Source organism: Anomaloglossus baeobatrachus, chromosome 3, assembly GCF_048569485.1.
Source record: "Anomaloglossus baeobatrachus isolate aAnoBae1 chromosome 3, aAnoBae1.hap1, whole genome shotgun sequence".
NCBI lineage: Eukaryota > Metazoa > Chordata > Amphibia > Anura > Aromobatidae > Anomaloglossus > Anomaloglossus baeobatrachus.
The window spans coordinates 120,695,971-120,711,010 of NC_134355.1; positions in this window are offsets into that span (position 1 = coordinate 120,695,971).

Here is a 15,040-nt window from a genome sequence, read left to right on the forward strand (position 1 = left end):
AGTAAATACAAAGGGTTCACATCTAGATGCAAACCATTCATCAATTCCAAAAATAGACAGGCCAGAGTTAAATTTGCTGAAAAACACCTCATGAAGCCAGCTCAGTTCTGGAAAAGTATTCTATGGACAGATGAGACCAAGATCAACCTGTACCAGAATGATGGGAAGAAAAAAGTTTGGAGAAGAAAGGGAACGGCACATGATCCAAGGCACACCACATCCTCTATAAAACATGGTGGAGGCAACGTGATGGCATGGGCATGCATGGCTCTCAATGGCACTGGGTCACTTGTGTTTATTGATGACATAACAGCAGACAAGAGTAGCCGGATGAATTCTGAAGTGTACCGGGATATACTTTCAGCTCAGATTCAGCCAAATGCCGCAAAGTTGATCGGACGGCGCTTCATAGTACAGATGGACAATGACCCCAAGCATACAGCCAAAGCTACCCAGGAGTTCATGAGTGCAAAAAAGTGGAACATTCTGCAATGGCCAAGTCAATCACAAGATCTTAACCCAATTGAGCATGCATTTCACTTGCTCAAATCCAGACTTAAGATGGAAAGACCCACAATCAAGCAAGACCTGAAGGCTGCGGCTGTAAAGGCCTGGCAAAGCATTAAGAAGGAGGAAACCCAGCGTTTGGTGATGTCCATGGGTTCCAGACTTAAGGCAGTGATTGCCTCCAAAGGATTCGCAACAAAATATTGAAAATAAAAAATTTTTTTTGCGTTTGGTTTATTTGTCCAATTACTTTTGACCTCCTAAAATGTGGAGTGTTTGTAAAGAAATGTGTACAATTCCTACAATTTCTATCAGATATTTTTGTTCAAACCTTCAAATTAAACGTTACAATCTGCACTTGAATTCTGTTGTAGAGGTTTCATTTCAAATCCAATGTGGTGGCATGCAGAGCCCAACTCGCGAAAATTGTGTCACTGTCCAAATATTTCTGGACCTAACTGTATGTACCAGAATCACGGACATATGCAGTTCCATTAAAATCAATGGGTCTGCACACACATCAGTGATTTTTCATTGACTCTGTCTCCATGTGGCGTACATGCGTGTCCATGATTTCCGCTCGGAGACATGTCCATTTTTTTATGTAGAGTTCCAGGGTGCTAATAACGCAGTACTCCCTAATGGCTACAGCCTTATGGGACTTTACACCATTACCTCAAATGTCCTTTCTAAATATTTAACTATACAACATACAACTTTTGTAGTTCGCTGTATTATTCACTTCCCCTATCCAGCTAATTCCTAAATGTGCTTTTTTTTTAATTTACTTGCTAAGACATTTAGTTTGAGAGGATTCTCAAGAAGGATGACACAGGAGGGTGGGGCAGCAGTCACATACCTGCAACATCTATCATCCCTGCTGAAACAGGAAATCATCAGGAGACGTCCCTGCAGTATATTATTACGATTTCTTGCTTTGCTGCACTGTTAAGATGTCCTAGTTCTATGGTGCTGGTAGAAGCTGTGGGAGAGGTGAGTGCAGCTCCTGCACTCTGCTTCTATCTCCACCACTGCAGCTTCTAACAAGTCTCCCCAAAACAGGATACACTCGTGAAAACCAACAAGATAGAAGCAGAGTGCAGACACTACATTCAGCTCTCCCACAACTTCTATTACCATGAATCCAGGATTTCATTAAAGGGGAGCAATATAACAAAACTTTCTTAAGTAACTGCAGTGTGGTTCTATGATGACATCCTGATTCAGGAGGGAAGATAGATGCTATGGGAAGTGAGTGAAGGCCCAGCTTCCTGTGGCATCATGTTTGAGACTGCTGTCAAAGAAAATATCACACTAAGGCTAGAGTCACACTTGTGAGTGACTTGGTGAGTCTCGCATCGGCATCACCCAGTATGGCCGCACATTCTCTGGACAGGAGCGTTTCAGCTGCATAGAAATACTTGCAGCAGACCCATTCCAGTCAGGAGAGAAGCCAGCCGTGCCAGGTGATGCGATCCGATAATCGTGTGAGTCACACGTTCATGTGAGCATACCCTAAGTGTATTATTGTAAATAGTATTATAAATGTTGTGATAAAATTATGAAAACGCATAACTGGTGCACTGAGCAATGCAAAAACGTTTCAAACATGGAAGGATTATATAACAATTTTTCACAAACAGTTGGAAATATTTTAACATATTTTAAGAAACTACACTCACCTCTTTTTTAGTGGTTTAGAGGAAGAAAACCAAAGAGGGCTTCTTTAAAGATGAAGAGAAGGATGAAACTTTTTTTTTCCTGGTACTGTGTAGGTGGAGAAGATACAAGTAAGAGCAAGAATAAAGATCATCTTGATATAGACATCAAGCAGCTTGGATTGTGGCCTCTCCACTTTTCCTACAGACTTTAAGACCTTAATTTACAAATTAAATGCAAAATTTACTTTCATCTGAAAACAACACCTTGGACCACTGAGCAACAATCCAATTCTTTTTCTCCTTGGCACAGGTGAGATGCTTCTGGCATTGTCTATTGGTCATGAGTGGCTTGACACAAGGAATACAACAGTTGTACCCCATGTCCTGGATACATCTGTGTGTGGTGGCTCTTGAAGCACTGACTCCAGCAGCAGTCCACTCCTTGTGAATCTCCCCAAATTTTTTAAATGGCCTTTCTTAACAGTCCTATCAAGGCTGTGGTTATCCCAGTTTGCTTGTGCCCCTTTTTGTACCACACATTTTCTTTCCACTCAACATTCCATTAATATGCTTGGATACACCCTCTGTGAACAGCCAGATTATTTAGCAATGACCTTTTGTGGCTTACCCTCCTTGTGGAGTGTGTCAATGACTGCCTTCTGGACATCTGTCAAGTCAGCAGTCTTCCCCATGATTGTGTAGCCTACAGAACCAAACTAAGGGACCATTTTAAACCCTTAGGAATCCTTTTCAGGTGTTTTGTGTTAATTATTCTAATTTTCTGAGATAATGACTTTTGGGTTTTGATTGGCTGTAAGCCATAATCACTTGAAATAGATCACTGTGTTTGTAATGACTCAATATATTATATGTGTTTCCTTTTTGTATTGAATTACTGAAATTAACTTTTTGATGATATTGTAATTTATTGAGAAGCACTTGTATTTTCTACATTCTGTATTCCTATAGTCCCATTTCTCTAATTATTGTACCAACCTTTTATGTGGCACTATACAGTATAAAACACCTTTGAAAATTCCAATACATTGATGGACTTACTGTGGTCCAGTCTGGAACTTACCTCCTCATAGAAGCTGATCAGATTAATGTGGAAGGACCAATCCCTCATAAACCCATGTTGGCGTTGGGTCATGAAAAGGTTAATTTTTCTTGAGATACTCTAGGATAGCCTATCTTCGAAAACCTTCAAAGATTTTCTCACAGTAGAGGTTATACTTCTCTGCCAATAATTTCCAGGCTTAGAGTTTGTCCGCTTTTTGAATATTGTCAGCACATTTGCTATACACCAGTCCAGTGCTACAGACTCTATTATTATGGAACCCTTGAATATTAGAAATAATGGTCTGTCAATCACAGTACTTAATTCTTGCAGTACTCAGGGGTATATGCCATCTGGGAATGGCTATTTGTTTACTTTAGTGTTTTGTGACAGGGCCATACTTCCTGTTAGGTTAACCAGGTGACAATTAGTGGATATTTTATTGTATCTCTCATAGGAATTTCAAGACGGCATTTACTACCTAGGACTTTCCCTCATCTACTTCCACCATTTCACGCAGAATATTTTTGAGGGGGGCCAACACTATCATTTTTAAGATTCCTACTGTTTGTATAGTTGGAGCTTATTTTTGGATTATTTTTTACTGTGCTGTTTCAATCTTTGCTGCTTTGATTGCTTTTTTACACTATTTAATATTCTATGATTATTTAATGCATCGTCTCTACCTTTTTGCTTTAATTCCCTAAGTGCTTTCTTTTGTCATTTATTGTGCCCCTTTCAACTCTATATAGCCATAGTGGTATCCTCTTATTTTCAGATTGTTTATTCCCACAGGGTATATATTAAGCTCAGGTTCTATTCAGGAAGTTTATAAAAGTCTGCATTTCATTTATATACAGTGGTACCTTGGATTAAGAGTAACTTGGTTTGACAGCATTTTGCAAGACAAGCAAAGCTTTTTAAAAATGTGTAACTTGGTTTAAGAGCATTAATTTGCAATAAGAGCAAATATTCACCGTGCACACTTGGAGTTCCATCCTTTCACCATACTCTGACCCGCACTGGAGGTAACTTTCTGTAGATAAGTACTGTATACAGTATACCATTGTACTGTACAGTATACAGTTAGGTCCAGAAATATTTGGACAGTGACAAAAGTTTTGTTATTTTAGCTGTTTACAAAAACATGTTCAGAAATACAATTCTATATATAATATGGGCTGAAAGTGCACACTCCCAGCTGCAATATGAGAGTTTTCACATCCAAATCGGAGAAAGGGTTTAGGAATCATAGCTCTGTAATGCATAGCCTCCTCTTTTTCAAGGGACTAAAAGTAATTGGACAAGGGATGCTAAGGGCTGCAATTAACTCTGAAGGCGTCTCCCTCGTAAACCTGTAATCAATGAAGTAGTTAAAAGGTCTGGGGTTGATTACAGGTGTGTGGTTTTGCATTGGGAAGCTGTTGCTGTGACCAGACAACATGCGGTCTAAGGAACTCTCAATTGAGGTGAAGCAGAACATCCTGAGGCTGAAAAGAAAGAAAAAATCCATCAGAGAGATAGCAGACATGCTTGGAGTAGCAAAATCAACAGTCGGGTACATTCTGAGAAAAAAGGAATTGACTGGTGAGCTTGGGAACTCAAAAAGGCCTGGGCGTCCACGGATGACAACAGTGGTGGATGATCGCCGCATACTTTCTTTGGTGAAGAAGAACCCGTTCACAACATCAACTGAAGTCCAGAACACTCTCAGTGAAGTAGGTGAATCTGTCTGTAAGTCAACAGTAAAGAAAAGACTCCATGAAAGTAAATACAAAGGGTTCACATCTAGATGCAAACCATTCATCAATTCCAAAAATAGACAGGCCAGAGTTAAATTTGCTGAAAAACACCTCATGAAGCCAGCTCAGTTCTGGAAAAGTATTCTATGGACAGATGAGACCAAGATCAACCTGTACCAGAATGATGGGAAGAAAAAAGTTTGGAGAAGAAAGGGAACGGCACATGATCCAAGGCACACCACATCCTCTGTAAAACATGGTGGAGGCAACGTGATGGCATGGGCATGCATGGCTTTCAATGGCACTGGGTCACTTGTGTTTATTGATGACATAACAGCAGACAAGAGTAGCCGGATGAATTCTGAAGTGTACCGGGATATACTTTCATCCCAGATTCAGCCAACTGCCGCAAAGTGGATCGGACGGCGCTTCATAGTACAGATGGACAATGACCCCAAGCATACAGCCAAAGCTACCCAGGAGTTCATGAGTGCAAAAAAGTGTAACATTCTGCCATGGCCAAGTCAATCACAAGATCTTAACCCAATTGAGCATGCATTTCACTTGCTCAAATCCAGACTTAAGACGGAAAGACCCACAAACAAGCAAGACCTGAAGGCTGCGGCTGTAAAGGCCTGGAAAAGCATTAAGAAGGAGGAAACCCAGCGTTTGGGGATGTCCATGGGTTCCAGACTTAAGGCAGTGATTGCCTCCAAAGGATTCGCAACAAAATATTGAAACTAAAAATTTTTTTTTGGGTTTGGTTTATTTGTCAAATTACTTTTGACCACCTAAAATGTGGAGTGTTTGTAAAGAAATGAGTACAATTCCTACAATTTCTATCAGATATTTTTGTTCAAACCTTCAAATTAAACGTTACAATCTGCACTTGAATTCTGTTGTAGAGGTTTCATTTCAAATCCAATGTGCTGGCATGCAGAGCCCAACTCGCGAAAATTGTGTCACTGTCCAAATATTTCTGGACCTAACTGTATACTTTATAGCATGTCTATCAATTTGCATTTATGGATACAGTATTGTACTTTCTGCTAACCAATACAGCACATTGCTTATACTGTAATCTGCCTGTGCAATATTCCTACCCCACATTTGGCTTAGTTCTGCCCTTATTTTGGGGAGAATAGATTTGGGGTGTGTTTTTTTGTGTATTGTACTAGAATAAAGGTTGTCATATTTCTACATCATTTTATCTCTCTATAGTACTTCCCGCACACCAACAATTCTATTGTAACGTGCAGTTTAATTTGTTTTATATGATTTTACTGTACTGTACAGTATTTTGTATTAGCGTGTACTGTAATAATTTTAAATGAATACAATACATTATTTTGTATTACTGTAATAAGTTTGTATAAATACAGTAAATATTTTTGGGTTGTGGAGCAAATTGTCTACGTTTCCTATGGGAAAATTTGCTTTGCTATAAGAGTAACTTGGTTTAAGAGCACACTCCTGGAACCAGTTATTCTTGTAATCCAAGGTTCCACTGTACTTCTATTTTCAAGGAGATTGTCCGAGTTTATGACACTAAGATCATCTGATGGTAATTCACTATCTTGAAGATTAGTGTCCTTGTATCCTCTTTACTGTACATCTTATTAAAGGATATGTAAAAACGTATTATTACCCAAAAGAACCACATCCCGTACATCTGGTATTCTGTTTGACTTAAGGGTATGTATTAGGTCTAGAAGTGACCTCCTATCTTGTTCAGTACTGCACCAGTTGTTAAAGGTAATTTTATTTTGTTATTGTCCAAAAACCTCTTTCCTTTAGGAGCCTTGCAGGTTTCTGCTCCCCAATTTATATTAGGGTAGTTGAAGTCCAGCTGATTTGCTGCCTTATTTATTTGCTACATGAGAATATTTTCTGCTGTTTTCATTATATTCTGGGATTGTAACAAGCCCCTATCAATTTATTATTCGGTCTTCCTCCTCTTACATACACTCATCGGGACTCTACCTGTTCATTGCCTCACAAATATTATCACGCTGGAAGATTTTACATATAAGCAAAAGACGCCCCCTTGCATTGTACGGTAACTCCTGAACAGACTATAACCCCTGGGTTTGAATTGAATTAATAAAAAACTTTATTTAAAAATGCATAAAAACATACCCTTATAATAAAAACTTAAGAAATGTTGATCACATTGTTCCAGTATAAATTTAATAATGGTAAAGTTTATGCCATGTTTAAATTCCAGACCAAATTAGCAATTTCAATTATCATTTAATCATTATAAAGTAATCTGACCCAGTGCATTTTGTGAAATTACCTTCCGATTATGACACAGAGGAAAGTTCTGAATAACTATAATGATTTATACACTCAAGGTCATATTTAATAAAGAGAATGATCTGCTTAGCAGTCGGGTTTGAAGTGCTGCTATTGTTACACTGAAGTATGAATGATCCTGAAAGTATTATAGACAAAAAAAAACTAAAGTGATGTGCGTCCTAAAAAGTCATCCTCACTCCTGTTGAGAACTTCATTTCTGTTGCTCTTTCATCACGTCCTTAAGGATTTCAATTTTAACATCAAAAGCAGTTCTTTTCCTTGTTCTTGATTGTGCATCACAGAAGACAGTTTTATAGCTTGTGTTTGATTGATATAATTAATTTCTGGAAGAGGTAGTAGAGGTTAAATCTACTTGAGAGATGGCATCTGTCCAATGAGTAGTTTCTTTAATGAAAGAAAGATAAGAAATAAAAGTGACGAAATTTATAATGCTACCGTCAAAGAAAACCAATATAAAAAGGCACAAAGCAATTTGAACTTTGTTAGCCATGTATTTTGGATTCGGTAATCATTCCTGTGAGTTCTCTACACCAGTAGATTTGAAAAATGAATAGTGTTTGTGGTTCAGATGAACTGATTAATGTGCATATCGCACTCTTCATTTATTTCTGCAGATTCACTGCTTAAAATTACATTGCCTATTGTTAACTCCTTCCCACAAAAGAATGTGAAAAATCATCCTGTTTGTAGCAGGTTGTGTATGGAGCAGGTGTAGGTGTTGAGCCTGATCCATACACATTGGACATAGTTCATTCATACAGCTGACACCTATCAGTAACCTGCACATTCAACATCCCCTTTTTCATCCCTGTTAACTCATTACCCCCTTTTCAACAAGACTATGGGTTGTAGTGGCAGGAGAGGTCCTAATGAAGGCCTCTGTCCTGCCATGTTAGAACTGTTGAAGGAAATCTGTAAGGCTATGTGCCCACGCTGCGGAAAATGCGCGGATTTTGCCTCGGATTTCTCACGGAAAAGCCGCGGATTTTCCAGAAATCTGCACCACAGCTACTCCCCAGCCATTTCTATGGTATTTGGGAAATGCTGTGCCCACGCTGCGGATTTTTCCGCAGCGGAAATCGTGCGGATTTTCGTGTGGAAAAATCTGCAGCATGTCAATTATTGTTGCGGATTTTCGTGCGGATTTTGCCTATTCAATTGAATTATAAAAAAATCGCAAAATCTGCAACAAAATCCCCGTCAAATCCGCACCTATGAAAAGGTGCGGATTCCGGGGGAAAGCTGCGGATTTTGATGCAGAAAAATCCGCAGATACAGAGTCCCGTGGGCACATAGCCTAAGGTAATTTTGTAGAACAAGACTAATGTAAAAGACTAATGTCCTAAAAGGCAACCTGTCCGGTGATTTTATACTAAAACACTAAACTTATCTTTAAATAAGGCTTAAGGAGACCTTTCAGAATCAGAAAGTTTTATAGCTTTACAATATTCTGTTATCTTGTTGTAAGCTGTGTAGAATTTAGGGGTGCTTTACACTGTTACATCTCGTGGCTCTCCTGAGGCAGTCTCCCATTCCTTGCCTGCCACGAGCACTCCTGCTCAGCAGCGCTGAAAGTCTGCCAGACTGCAGGAGATACCTTCTCAGAGAGGCAGCAGAAGGGTGACACCTAGTGGTTCTCCTGTTACAAGGAGTGAAGCGGTCTCCCATTCCTGGCCTGCCGCAGACTCTCCTGCTCAGCGGCCCCGAAGGTCTGCGAGGCTGCGCAATGTGCAGAGGTTTACTGCTCAGGGAAGCAGTGAGATTCCCGTTATCTCTGCACATTGTGAGACCGAGGATCCCGCTTCTATTTCCCAGAGGCAGGAGGGTGAGCATGTGCAATGCGTGGTGGGTCCTGATTCGCTCACTGACGTCACACGGCTTGATGACAAGGCTGGTGACGTGGTGAATCCTGACTGGCCAGGCTGGGACGTCGTGGACCCTGATTGGGTCAAGTCCGTCATCTCCGCCTCGCGCCCGCCCTCGGGTGGAGCTGCACCTCCTTAAAAGCTCCCCCTGCCATCATGGCGGCGCGCGACCGTCCTTCTATGTTTGGATGTCTGGCAGCGTGCTGCCACGCCACTGCTCAGGCATTACTGTCTCTTGTGGGCTTGGCCCTTGCTGCTCCGGCAGTACCTCGTTTGCAGGCCGTGTTCCTGCCTTGCTGCTCCGGCAGTATCCCCTTCAACAGGCCGTGTTCCTGTCCCAGGTGAGCTCCTCGAGTCTCCACCGGACTCACCTGGTTATTGAAAGCACACGTGCGTGGGCACCTCTGTGCTACCCTCGTGCCATATTCTCGTGACTTCCACTGGCACACGTGCGTGGGCACCTCTGTGCTTCCCCGTGCAACAGGTACACCGAGCCGTGAGATCCGTGCCATACAACCCTCACGGGTTAGGGCAGATCGGTGTACATAGATCGTCTGTGACATTCCAGACGATCGCTAGCAGCAACCCGCTCACTCTTCACCCACCATAGCGGCGGTCCCTTACACCGCACAGTGGACCTTGACCGGCGGAAGCTGTCCATTTCCCATCTTGGCACGCTTCCCCGGGTCCCCCTCGTAACATTACGGTCGCGCCAAAGGTCTGGCTATGGCTGAAGAGCAGCAGCAGTTGCTGCGTTATGTGCAGCAGTTGGAGTCACGATTGGCAGCAGTGGAGCAGTCTTCCTCCGATAAGACTACTCTGACGACAGTCGCCACCCAGGCGGCTACCCAGGCTGTGCTATTGGGCGGAAGGTCTCCTCGCCTTGCGCTTCCAGAGCGCTTTAGCGGCAACAGCTCTGAGTGCCGTGGTTTTATAAACCAGGTTACCACCTACTTAGAGCTGTCCGCGACTCTTTACGCTACCGAGAAAGCGAGGGTAGCCTTCGTCCAGTCCCTGCTCACAGGGAGAGCGCTGAAGTGGTCCACGCCGTTGTGGGAGCGCGGCGATCGTGTGGTGAATAACTTACCAGCTTATCTTGGGGCCATGAGAATGGTGTTCCTCGGGCCTCAAGTCACCCACGACTCCGCACTGCGCCTCCTACGACTTCGGCAAGGGTCCGCTTCAGTCGGGGACTTTGCGGTACACTTTAGGACACTTGCCGCAGAGCTAGACTGGCCGGATAAGGTCCTTGTCCCTGTGTTTTGGGAGGGCCTGGCAGGGTTTGTCAAAGACGCACTGGCCACGCGTGAGGTGCCTGCCACTTTAGAGTCCTTGATTCAGGTTGCCTCTCGCATAGGCATCCGCCAGGCGGAGCGAAGGCTCGAGGTCTCTTCAGCACCCACGTCTTCTCAGCCTAAAAAGCGTCTGCCTCCCGTCTTCCATCAGACAGGTCTCCCAGCCAGTCCTGTAGGCGACTCCGTGGAGTCAATGGAGGTGTCCAAGGTGGTCTCCTCTGCCCCAGGTTCTCGGTCTTGTGTCATCTGCTTTTCCTGTGGGCAGAGGGGACACATAGCTACCCGATGTCCCAAAACCGTCGGGAAAAGACAGCGTCTAGTTTCTATCAGAGGGGGGACTCTAGACGCTACCTCTCCCTCTAGGTTGACTATCAGCGCCCAGTTGCAGTTCGGCACTACTCTCTTCTCTTCCCTGGCTTGCTTGGACTCAGGCGCTGAAGGCAATTTCATCTCGACCTCCCTGACAACCCGATACTCAGTTCCCCTGGTTCTGTTGCCCAAGCCACTCAGGGTTCGGGTAGTCGACGGGTCCATACTACTCGATCCTATCACCCAGATCACCATCCCTCTCAGGATGGATGTACCACCGGGACACCATGAGCAGGTGTCCTTCCTGGTGCTTCCAGGGGGGACGGATGAGATCCTACTGGGCCTTCCCTGGTTGAGACAGCATGCTCCTATACTCAACTGGGCAACAGGGGAGATCTCATCCTGGGCAGGATCCTGTAGAGAGCACCTCGTGACTACCGAACCACCCGCTACCATTAGGTCGGTAGGGTCCTCAGGGAATACAGAGGGGCCGGGTTTACCGACACCTTATGAGGCCTACAGGGATGTCTTTTCAAAAAGGGTGGCAGATACTCTTCCTCCCCACCGGCCATATGATTGCCGAATAGACCTGAAGCCAGGCTCCGAGCCCCCTAGGGGCAGAGTGTATCCACTCTCTGCGCCAGAGACGGAGGCTATGTCCAAATATATTCAGGACAGCCTGGCGAAGGGGTTCATTCGCAAGTCTATTTCACCGGCTGGTGCAGGGTTCTTTTTTGTGCAGAAGAAGGAAGGGGATCTGCGCCCCTGTATCGATTACAGGGGATTAAATGCAATCACGATCAAGAACAAATACCCTTTGCCCCTCATTACTGAGCTATTTGATCGATTCCGCGGGGCAAAGGTCTTCACAAAGCTGGATCTACGCGGGGCGTATAATCTAGTGCGAGTCCGAAAGGGCGATGAGTGGAAGACCGCCTTTAACACCAGGGACGGTCACTACGAGTATCTAGTAATGCCCTTCGGACTCTGCAATGCCCCCGCCGTATTTCAAGACTTTGTGAATGACATTTTCCGGGATTTGTATCTTTCCGTGGTTGCATACCTGGATGACATTCTTATCTTCTCCCCCGATCTTACCACCCATCGGAGGGATGTCATCCGAGTACTTAAGAGGCTCCGTACCCATTCGCTATATGCTAAGCTGGAAAAGTGCGTTTTTGAACGGGAATCCTTGCCGTTCCTGGGGTACATCGTGTCCAGTCAGGGGTTAGCAATGGATCCGGGGAAGTTGGAGACAGTGATGAACTGGCCTGAGCCCCGCTCGCTGAAGGCGATCCAGCGATTCTTGGGGTTTATCAATTATTATCGCCAGTTCATTCCCAACTTCTCGACGGTGGCAGCACCCATCATTGCCCTTACCCGCAAGGGCGCTAATCCCAAAGCATGGACACGAGAAACGGTAGAGGCATTTCACACCCTCAAAACTCACTTCTCCAGAGCTCCCATCCTTCATCGTCCAGACATCTCCAAACCCTTCCTACTGGAGGTAGACGCCTCTTCGGTCGGTGCAGGTGCAGTCCTGTACCAGAAAAACGAACGAGGAAGGAAGCATCCTTGTTTCTTTTTCTCCAAGACCTTTTCTCCGGCCGAGAGGAACTACTCCATAGGGGATAGGGAGTTACTGGCGATGAAACTAGCATTCCAGGAATGGCGGCATCTCCTGGAGGGTGCGAAGCATCCATTTGAGGTATTTTCTGACCACAAAAACCTCACATACCTCCAGACAGCACAACGCCTGAACCCAAGGCAGGCCCGTTGGTCTTTATTCTTCTCCCGGTTCCGCTTTATTATCCGCCACCTGGCCGGTGAGAAGAACGTACGGGCCGATGCCTTGTCACGTTGTATGGTTGTGTTGGAGGAGGACGAGGAGGAGCCTCGTCTTATACTACCCCCGGACAGCTTGAGGATGGTCACTCCCACTTCTTTGGACCAGGTGCCACCTGGCAAGACCCTCGTTCCCCCTGAACTACGGAACGAGGTGCTATCGTGGGCCCATGCCTCCAAGGTTGGGGGTCACTTCGGGGTCAAAAGGACCAGAGACCTGGTGACCAGGCATTATTGGTGGCCGAGACTACCCCAGGACATACAGGAGTATGTGGGAGCCTGTATGTCGTGTGCTCGAAATAAGCCGTCCCGGCAGAGACCGGCAGGTCTTCTTCACCCACTGCCAGTGCCGGATCGTCCCTGGGAAGTGGTAGGGATGGACTTCCTGGGAGATCTGCCCAAGTCAGCAGGGCACAGGGTCGTATGGGTCATCACGGACCACTTCTCTAAAATGGTCCACTTGGTGCCTCTCCCACGACTCCCGACGTCACGTGCTCTCGCCACCTTGTTCATTCGGCATGTATTTAGGTTGCATGGCATGCCTGACAAGGTGGTGAGCGACCGGGGTCCCTAGTTCGCGTCTCGCTTCTGGAGAGAGCTCTGTAAGCTCCTGCAGATAGAGCTGAACATCTCCTCCGCATACCATCCCGAGACCAATGGACTAGTGGAGAGGACTAATCAGACCTTGGTAACTTACCTCCGCCATTTTATATCCGCGCACCATGACAACTGGGCTAACCTCCTTCCTTGGGCCGAATTTGCCATTAACAATTCGGTCCATGAATCCTCTGGCCAGACTCCGTTCCTACTCAATAACGGACAACATCCCAGAATCCCGGTTCCGATGCCCATTACGTCACCCGATACTAGAGTGGAGGATTGGGCGACCAAGGCCCGGGAGATCTGGGATGACACCCAAGAGGCTCTTAAAAGGGCTAAAGACCGGATGGTGACAACGGCTGATGTTCGCCGCCGCCCTGCACCATCCTTCGCCCCTGGTGACCTAGTATGGCTGTCCTCTAAGAATGTTAACCTACGGGTACAGGCAGCCAAATTCGCCCCTAGGTATCTGGGTCCGTTTAAAGTACTACAGCAGGTAAACCCAGTGGCATATCGACTCCAGCTCCCTCCACGCTGGGCTATAACCAACACCTTTCACGTGTCCCTCCTGAAACCCGTACGACTTAATAAATTCTCGGGGTCCCTGCCGGCTCAAACCGACTCCCCGTCCGACGACCCTGAGGTGGCAAAACTTGTGGAGACAAAAGTCATACAGGGCAAGAGGTACTACCTCGTGGAGTGGGCCGCCCGTGGTCCGGAGCATAGATCCTGGGAGTTGGAGGATCATATCCGCGCCCCGGGTTTGATAGCGGCCTTCGAGCACGGACAGGGGGGGGGCCTAGACGGGGGGGTAATGTTACATCTCGTGGCTCTCCTGAGGCAAGGACTGAGGCAGTCTCCCATTCCTTGCCTGCCACGAGCACTCCTGCTCAGCAGCGCCGAAGGTCTGCCAGACTGCAGGAGATACCTTCTCAGAGAGGCAGCAGAAGGGTGACACCTAGTGGTTCTCCTGTTACAAGGAGTGAAGCGGTCTCCCACTCCTGGCCTGCCGCAGACTCTCCTGCTCAGCGGCCCCGAAGGTCTGCGAGGCTGCGCAATGTGCAGAGGTTTACTGCTCAGGGAAGCAGTGAGATTCCCGTTATCTCTGCACATTGTGAGACCGAGGATCCCGCCTCTATTTCCCAGAGGCAGGAGGGTGAGCATGTGCAATGCGTGGTGGGTCCTGATTCGCTCACTGACGTCACACGGCTTGATGACAAGGCTGGTGACGTGGTGAATCCTGACTGGCCAGGCTGGGACGTCGTGGACCCTGATTGGGTCAAGTCCGTCATCTCCGCCTCGCGCCCGCCCTCGGGTGGAGCTGCACCTCCTTAAAAGCTCCCCCTGCCATCATGGCGGCGCGCGACCGTCCTTCTATGTTTGGATGTCTGGCAGCGTGCTGCCACGCCACTGCTCAGGCATTACTGTCTCTTGTGGGCTTGGCCCTTGCTGCTCCGGCAGTACCTCGTTTGCAGGCCGTGTTCCTGCCTTGCTGCTCCGGCAGTATCCCCTTCAACAGGCCGTGTTCCTGTCCCAGGTGAGCTCCTCGAGTCTCCACCGGACTCACCTGGTTATTGAAAGCACACGTGCGTGGGCACCTCTGTGCTACCCTCGTGCCATATTCTCGTGACTTCCACTGGCACACGTGCGTGGGCACCTCTGTGCTTCCCCGTGCAACAGGTACACTGAGCCGTGAGATCCGTGCCATACAACCCTCACGGGTTAGGGCAGATCGGTGTACATAGATCGTCTGTGACATTCCAGACGATCGCTAGCAGCAACCCGCTCACTCTTCACCCACCATAGCGGCGGTCCCTTACACCGCACAGTGGAC